We start from the raw sequence: 9,215 nt of genomic DNA on the forward strand, positions 1-9,215 counted from the left end.
ACTGGTGAACATGTCTGATGGTGTGTGTGTTCCACTTTTCCCTGCATTCATCAAGGTCCCGCTGTAGCACACCCATGAACACAAACCGCACTAGGCATGTGTGCTCATGACTGCCACTGAACAAATCTCCCTCCCTCAGGTCATTCATGAGGTCCATCCAGAATTGAGATCTGAAAAAACACTCAAATTAGAGATGTAGTTTGTTGTAGGTGATGCATTTCCATGTAATGGATTTAGAATTAGCATAATGATCATCAAACAACAGAAAACCTGCAGTGCCACAAAAGGTATTTACTAAATAGAAGGGGTCCCTCTGTGTTTTAAGGTGTTTCTGATCAGTTCAGTGGAATGGAAATCAATGCTCCAACAACTAGATGTACCACCAAGTAATCAGAACGAATGAAATTCCATGGGTATTTTAAGATATACTGTGTTCCCTACTAGGGGTGTAAGAAATATTTTAAAAGTTGAGGACACCTCTGTTTGCGGAAGTATGACCACCAGCTTTCGATTCGTTGGTTTGCTGTTGAGGAGCCATACATATGACTGGCAGCCCCAGCAAAGTCATCGGTGTGTGAAGATCTTAAGGCACACTGGATTGCCGCCATTGTGCCGTTTTCAGTGCCACAGTCCGTGCGAAGCCGCATTGGTATGACCCCACATTCTGAGACATAATGCAGTTAGTATTGAGCAATGACCCCAGGGTCATTGTTGCTTGCTCCACACACCAACCACAGCACTTTGCGGGAGTAGCCATCTATACAGCCACTAATGGCCAAACCGTATGGTTTTAATTTATCATAGCCATCCACATGCCAGACATGGTTTGGTCCATAGGAGCTGTAAACTCTCCTTACAAATCTTCGTCTTGCACGAAGTTGAACTCCTGACGGATCAAGCTCTCTCATCAAAGCCATGACTTTATCCCTACTCACTGTCAGAGAGTACTTCTGACGCAATGTCTGCCACATCGAACGGTAACCATAATGCTGGCCTGGTCCCTTCAGCTCTTCTTGTATGGCAGAACATACAGTAGCAACAGGAGAGTAATTTGTTTGCCTGCACAAAGAGAAACTTCTCAATTTGCTCTTCAGAGAGCGAAGGCTCATTTTAACATTGTGAGTCGTTGCCAGGAAATCCAAAATTTCATCGTAGCTGTAGCCATCATGGAAGTACTTTCGAATCAGATCCTCTTCTGTGGGGCTGTCTGATGCTGAGCCTGATAAACAAAAAGAAAGAAAAATATAATAAAGACAACATTTTCTGCTAGGACAAGCTGCAGCACATCATCTGATCTGCCTTCTCTTCAGGACTTAACTTATACGCCTTGAGTACCAGGTGAAGTGCAGGAAAGATTATGGCAGACCCCTCTGACCCTGAACTCCATTTGTTTGAACCCCTTCCCTGCTAGTAAGAGGTTGAGGTCTATCAAGACCAAAAGTTCAGGCCATAAGACCTGTTTCTACCCCATGGCAGTGGGACTCAAAAACACTCCCTATACCCAACTGTTTAATCATATGCATCGAGAAATTGTATACAATTATTATATAACTTACATTTCTAATAAATTAGTCTACAATCTAATCATGACCTCAATCTTACATTCAGGAAAGTAGGCTTCCATACTGAAAACTATTGCATTAGTATTCCCAAAGGTGTGTTGTACCCCATATTCTGCAAACAAACTCAAATACAATCATCATGTCTACTCACTGTTGCCTTCAGGTGCTGCCAAAAACTGTACATTTTTGCCACATGAGCCACAGAAGACTTGAACAGTCCCAAGATCTTGGCCACAGAAAGGACAAAACATGGCAGCCTGGAAGACAGGCATTGATATGGTTTATTATTTAATATTAACACAATTATAGTATTAACATTAATACTAACACAATTATAGTATGGAACCCCAGCCAGGCTGATAACCCTCCGTCGCGGGAGGGGAGAGTGCCTCAGTCGGCTGTGAATTCCCAATAAAGAATCCCTCCACTGCACAAGCTTCTACGAACCCTTCGTAGGGTGTAGGGCATAGAATGAGCCCTTGTGTGTTTATGATGAGATAATTAAAATAAACCTTCTGTGTCAAGAAGATAGTCTCTCCAGAATCCGAGTACGCGGGTTTCTTCCTGTCGCCTTGTGCACCCTGCTTCACTGAGCTGAAAAATAAAAATACCTACGGCTTAAATTCAGATGTCAATCCTCGTCTGGTTTCTTTGAAAAACATTAGGTTTAAAACATACAATACCAGCACATTTGGCATATTGGTGCACACTGCCTGTAAACATTTGACAAAGATGCAAGAAATACATTGAAAATCCACACAATTCTGAGTAAACTAGCAAATGTGTAAAGGTTGCATCTGTCAACACAGCTTACCTGTAGAAGTTGTTCTGACCCCGAGCACATTTGTCTTGTTCCTGGACTGCGGTTTGTCCTCCATCCTAGTTTTACCCCAAAAATTAGCAGTTAATTTAATGACAGTGTTATTGGCTTAGTAACTAAAACAGCACACATTACATGTAGTTTGGCTTGGTGAATTAAGGGGAGGCTACCCCCCCTAGACTTTGCCAATAGGCAAAAAAAGAAAGAAAATAGATATCACTATGAACACATTCCCAGTTTGTTATGTACATAAAAACTATGAAAAAATGTATTGCAAGTTTTCTGAATGGAATTATTGTTTATGTTTATTATGCAAATTAGATGCTAATTGGACCCAAATCTCCAGGATCACTCACACCATCATATGTGTCAAATTTTTTTTAATTTTTTTTTATTTATGTTGACACATAAGAAAACAAACTTTGCACACAGCTGTTTGTGTCTATGTCCTCGTATCAGCCCATACACCAGGAAATACTGTCCATAGTCATAAAAAATCTATTTTCGCCATGGTTTTGGTATAAAATGTACTATAAACAGGGCTATGAATGATATATCATCAAACTCTTGTGTGTAAAGAAGCAGAATATGGATAGGAAGAAATGTGGAAAGTTTGGTCTGTTTTGGTGCAAGGAAAATCCTTGTGTGTGGACAAGTGTGTGGACAAACACATAAAAACCAATTTTCGGGAAAACAGACTCAAAGTTTTGTATTGTGAAATATGAAACATTTTTATTTGAAACTGCTATTCACAAACACAAAACCTAATCAAACCATTAGCAATAAACATCCTAAACACCTGACTGATAACTGAATAACATAAACTGAACAGAAATGCACACAGGCTACAAATAGTGGCTGTTATGGAATAGAAAGTGTCTCCCTCTCTCACAAACCTCTGGCACCACCATGTAATCAGCACACAGAACTACAGCCAGCCAGCCAGCCACACACACACACACACACACACACACACACACACACACACACACACACACACACACACACACACACACTTGTGTCAAGCCTAGTTACAGAACCTGGTACTGGTGTGTGAGCACATCTGCCTCTCCTGTGTGTGAGAGAGGGACAGAACCTGGTACTGGCGCCGCAACCGAGTCGGGGCTCGGATATGTGTTCGGCGGGCCCGAGCCGATTCAGGAAATATTAGAACGGCGTCTGTGGCTCGTACGGTTGCGACGCAGCGGTACTTTGACCTGAAGTGCCTAGGCCGAGAAGCCTGAATTTGAGTTATTTTTAAATGCTTTTCGGTCAGCGCGGCCGTTCCGAGGCGCAGAGACGCACCGTTTTCGACGAGGTCATTCGTAAGGGGCTTGGCACCCGTACTCTGTCGAGTTTTTTCTGCTAGGCGCGACCGAAGATGTTCGACATTTGTGAAAACCAGACCTCTAGCTCACTCAGGAGGGGAGTTATGAATTCTGGCCACAGGAGGCCATACAATGGGCTAGAGACTTGAAATCACTTTTGGCTGAAAGCTGGCATCCCACTGATGGTGTGTGTCTTTTTCTGTTCCCCTGGCTACATAGGAAGTGTCCCAAAGGTGAGCCTAAAGTTCAGGAGGTCGCCAATGTTAAACGGCTGAGTGGGGAGGGGTAGTGAGTGACTAAATTGAGTGCTGTTTGGTGATACATTGGGCTAGAGATCTGAAATCACTTTTGGCTGAAAGCTGGCATCCCACTGATGGTGTGTGTCTTTTTCTGTTCCCCTGGCTACATAGGAAGTGTCCCAAAAGTGAGCCTAAAGTTCAGGAGGTCGCCAATGTTAAACGGTGGGTCACAGTGATTGACTAAATTGAGCGCTGTTTGGTGATACATTGGGCTAGAGACTTGAAATCACTTTTGTCTGAAAGCTGGCATCCCACTGATGGTGTGTGTCTTTTTCTGTTCCCCTGGCTACATAGGAAGTGTCCCAAAAGTGAGCCTAAAGTTCAGTAGGTCGCCAATGTTAAACGGCTGAGTGGAGAGGCTAGTTCCGCCTTCCGCGTCACATGGGACACGACAACCAATCACATTCGAGAATTTTCGCATCAACCAATAGAATCGCGTATTTTAAAAGAATGCAACCTATCTATTTTAGTGATTGGTTGCTGATACAAGGGGCGTTGTAAATTTTGGAAGCGGCCATTTTGAGCACAAGAAACACATCTTTCAAACAAGGCCAGGCTTGATGTATTTCAGACAGCAGCCGTTTCGGTAACGCTGTGCGTAAACTACTAACTTTTGGCGAATTTATGAGGATTTTACGGACGCATGCACCACAATCAAGTAAAATAAACAACCAAATGTGTTTTTGTCGACGTTGTATTGTCACTAATATGAAAGAAAACATGTTTAGGAGGCAAAAGAGCAACTCATCTCAAAATCGGGGAAAAATGGGAAATTGCGTTTTGAGGGGGGTGAAATTATTTACAGGCATTTCATAATTTCAGGTTCACACATTCAACACTAGAGGATATGGATTTTCTTACTTGATGAGATGCTGTCTGTAAGCGTCTGGCAGGTCTGGAAAAAAACAACAATTTAAACTGCTGTACTGTATTGTGCTGCTTGTGCAAGAAAAGTTCATGTTGACTGCTGTGTTTTACCCTTGCAAAATGTTCTCCATTCTTGGAGTGCTCACTTCATTTGGAGTGCTCACTTCATTTGGACCGTCCCACACCTGCATACAACACACAGATGACAGATTAGATCAAAAGAAAATATTATCAAAATATTGTCAATTCACTTCATTTAAGGAGAAATGCCATGATGCAAACTGACCACGGTGTCTGAAAGTGGACTGTGTCCAGATGCCAAATTAACCATTTGAACCACACCGTCATCATCTTCACTTGAAGACTGTCCACTGTAACCTTTGAAAAATAATAATTGGCATAATTGATGTGGGTATAAAGATGAATTTCACTCATTGCCTCAGTTTTACAGAGTGGAGCTTAAAACAAGGTGGAAACTTGCACTTACAACTGTTTGTGAATTGTTCACCAGGGCAAATGTACAGTGTTATTCTTTGGTAGGCCTTTCCAATGGCCTCCTTGTATTTCTCCACTGTGAAAGCGGTGTCTGTTCCTGGAATGTTTCGAACTTCCTGACCATCGGGGTACAGTAAGACATAGGCAACATCTTTCATGTCCTGGTTAAAATCTTTCAGCTTCTTTAAAGCAGCATCCAACAGTTGGTCAGATGACCATTGTGGTTGAACATCAAGGGGAAGTGACTTCCCTCTCACAGGTTTAAGGAAGTCACCTGTCCTCCTCATAATGCCAACAAATATCTTGACAGAACCAGCCTACGTTATGTCTGAATACGATCCAACGGCTAATTCCCAATAAAGAATCCCTCCACTGCACAAGCTTCTACGAACCCTTCGTAGGGTGTGTAGGGCATAGAATGAGCCCTTCGGTTTGCAATACAGCACATGTTATCTGCAGACATAAATAAGAAATATAATATGTACCTTTTATGTCGCCTCTTCACTCCACAACCTCTTCAGAACTGCTTTTCGGAACTTCTTCAAAAACGTCTCCGGTCCGTTCCACTTATCGTTCCCCCCCAGAACACTTCCGTTGTGAGAACACTTCCGTTGTGTTGTGAACAGAATTGCAGCGTTTTCTACAGTTCCGTTGTGTTGTGAGAACACTTCCGTTGTGTTGTGAACTGAAATGCAGCGTTTCTCTATATGCAGCGCGTTTCTCTATATGCAGCGCGTTTCTCTATATGCAGCGCGTTTCTCTATTTGCAGCGCGTTTCTCTATTTGCAGCGCGTTTCTCTATGTCGGTTTCTCTATATGCAGCGCGTTTCTCTATGTCGGTTTCTCTATATGCAGCACGTTTCTCTATATGCAGCGCGTTTCGGTATTTGCAGCGCGTTTGCCCTTGTCGGCCACCGTACTAAATGCCAAGAAAACGTTTACATTGATAAACAGATATAAAGACCATTTACTGCGAAAGAAAACAGACCTTCAACATTCTATATTCCAAAGTTCCAAAGCCAGAACCTTATCCCTTTGTTTAGGTAAGTGTCGGTAGTAGGGCAATAATTGAATTGAATAATTGAAGTATTTAATACAGAAGTGGTCTTGCATTTTGATGCAAGACCCAAAGCGCAGAAGCACGCCAGCAAAGAAAATTGTAGACAGCATTTCATAATTTTGACATGTTTATTTGTAGGCTAATAGGCGGCCTATTGTATAGGCTATCAAAGCTGAATACACACAACAAAATATACAGAAATTAAACAGAAAACGTGACGTGTCATGTGACAAATATATAGTCAAACAACAGCAACGGTTGTGTTCAGATTTTCGAACAATCTTAAACTTATGTTATGGCTTTATTCCTTCTTTCTAGACATCCAAAATGCATCCCCAATGGTTAGCTATTATTATTAGGTTATTTGATAGGGACAGCACATGTTAATGAAGTACAAAAAATACAAAATGTAAACATACCGGATTGTAGCAGAAATGCTCATTTACACCCGTAGTCCCTAAGCAGGAGACAGCAAAAATCGTTCAAATAATTAGCCTGCTTAAGGTAAAAGCATTGTGACAATCAATAATAAAAGCAAGAAACAAGTTCCATAAACAAATCTTTAGATTGTACACTAAATCAGATTAAAAATGATCACAGTTCTGGTTTGCCTTAAGATGCAGTTTGAGATGGGTCTTGAACATGGTAGGTCTAATCACAACTGGTATAGGCTATTCCAGTAGTTACCACAGCTGACTTTCTTCTACACTATTAGGGAGGCTGTTTGTGGTCTTAGAAGTCCCAGACAGGGCGTTGCTGTCAGTACACTGACCCAAAACTTGGTTGGTTGTATAAAAATCTATGTACTAGGCACTCTTGGTTGTCTACACACAGCTTGAAGTGACTACCCTAACTAATCATATTACTATAAAACAATCGGTATTTCATTAAAATACAGTATTTATCCAGAGTGACCTTCAATATAAAAAGGTAGATTGTGCAATGGAATTGGTAAACATATATAGTTTAGTGTGTGTGTGTGTGTGTGTGTGTGTGTGTGTGTGTGTGTGTGTGTGTGTGTGCGTGTGTGTGCGTGTGCGCGTCAGGCACAAATGGAGTCAATACCAGAGTCCTAAAGATTAATTTTAAAGATGTATTAATGTCAGGTCCCCTTGGCTATCCTGAAGGTAATGAAGCTGCCCAGCAGGACTCCTCCGAGGAAGACGAGGGTGATGAGGGAGGCCTGTCTGCCCATAGGAGGCATCCTCTCTATCTCCATACAAGCCAGCTCTGCGAAACTGTTCATCTAAGAGAGGAGAGATAGCATGGGGGGGGGAACAATTAAACACATGCTAGCTTTAAATGCTTGCATGCTCACACACACACACACACACACACATCTTACCCATCCTCCATGATCCCCAATCTAGGCCAGCAGCCTCCTCCTGAAGTATTCCAGAGTTGACTTGAGAATGTCAGTCACTAACTGAGGACTTCCCGTCTAAAAGAGGGAAAAGGGTGTTTTAGCACGCGTGCGCGCGCGCACACACACACACACACACACATACTACTCTAGCATTTACATATAATGGGTAATGTTGGTAAGAAAGAAATTCAGAATACTCTGAAACTAGTTTAAAAAACACATACCCCCACAGCTAACTTCCCTGCCACATAGAGAATTGCAACAATTCTTTCCCAGGTGATTTCGCCGTCAATAAACACTTTTTCAAGCACCAAGGTAAAGTTGATCTTCTTGGACTTCAGCCAGGAACTTTTCAATCCATCAAACGCACTGACGGTTGGGTAAAGAGAGATATAAAATAAATCAGACAATGCCGATACTAAAATACACATGCACGCAACAACCACTTCCTCTGGATGAAATTGTAACTTTTCTCATGCTAGTATAGCCAGATAAAAGTATCAAACCACCTGTTAAAAGGCACCAGAATACAGGAAATGTATGTACTCTGTTAAAGAATTTCTGGGGGACGAGCCACAACCCCCACCCCAACCCCCCTACATTGTCCCACCCATAAATTCCATACTTCCCACAACCATGATCTGAAAAAAAGGGGGGGGGGGAAATGTTTGGGACTCACTCTTTGAACTCGATGTCAGCATTAAGGGCCATCCTAACATTTTCCATCAATGTCTGGTACGACTCTGCGTCCACCCGATCCAAGGCCAAGCTACAAAGAGTCGTACGGACAGCTGAGCGGATCATCGGCGCCGGAGCGCACACTGGTTTCAAGGTCATAAAGGGACCAAGTAATTATATTGGACAAGAGGCATTCCATGAGTGCTGGTCACATTTCCAGAGCGAATTTACGATCACAGCCATAATCAAATACTAGACAACGGACATGATGAACTTTTGTTTGCGTAAGGTTAGAGATACATGCACATAATGGATTCTGATATAGCAAAGACAATTGCAGACCATATATATATATTATATATATATTGTACAATATATAATTGTTTCATTATTTTTTATTGTTGCTATAATGTCTTGCAATTCTTAGGTCTGTAAAAGCTGAATACACAATTTAACATCAGTGATCTACCACTCTTATAAATAAATACTCTTAATATTTATTATTCTAGATGACTTGTCCAGACAGACAGGAAATGGGTGTTAAGTGAAAAACATACAGTCAAACAGAAACAAAACTTTATCAGAGACAAACGTAAAATACTACTCAAACAAACTTGATTAACTGTTTGCATAATGACTGGAGATACATGCAGATAATGGATTCCGGTATGTATACCGGATGGTGTACCTGCTTCACAGTCTGGCTTCAGCTTGTCCGCTAGGTGGATGTTGCCCATCTT

This window comes from Nansenia antarctica, assembly GCF_963989245.1.
Source record: "Nansenia antarctica genome assembly, chromosome: 2".
NCBI classification, from domain to species: Eukaryota; Metazoa; Chordata; class Actinopteri; order Argentiniformes; family Microstomatidae; genus Nansenia; species Nansenia antarctica.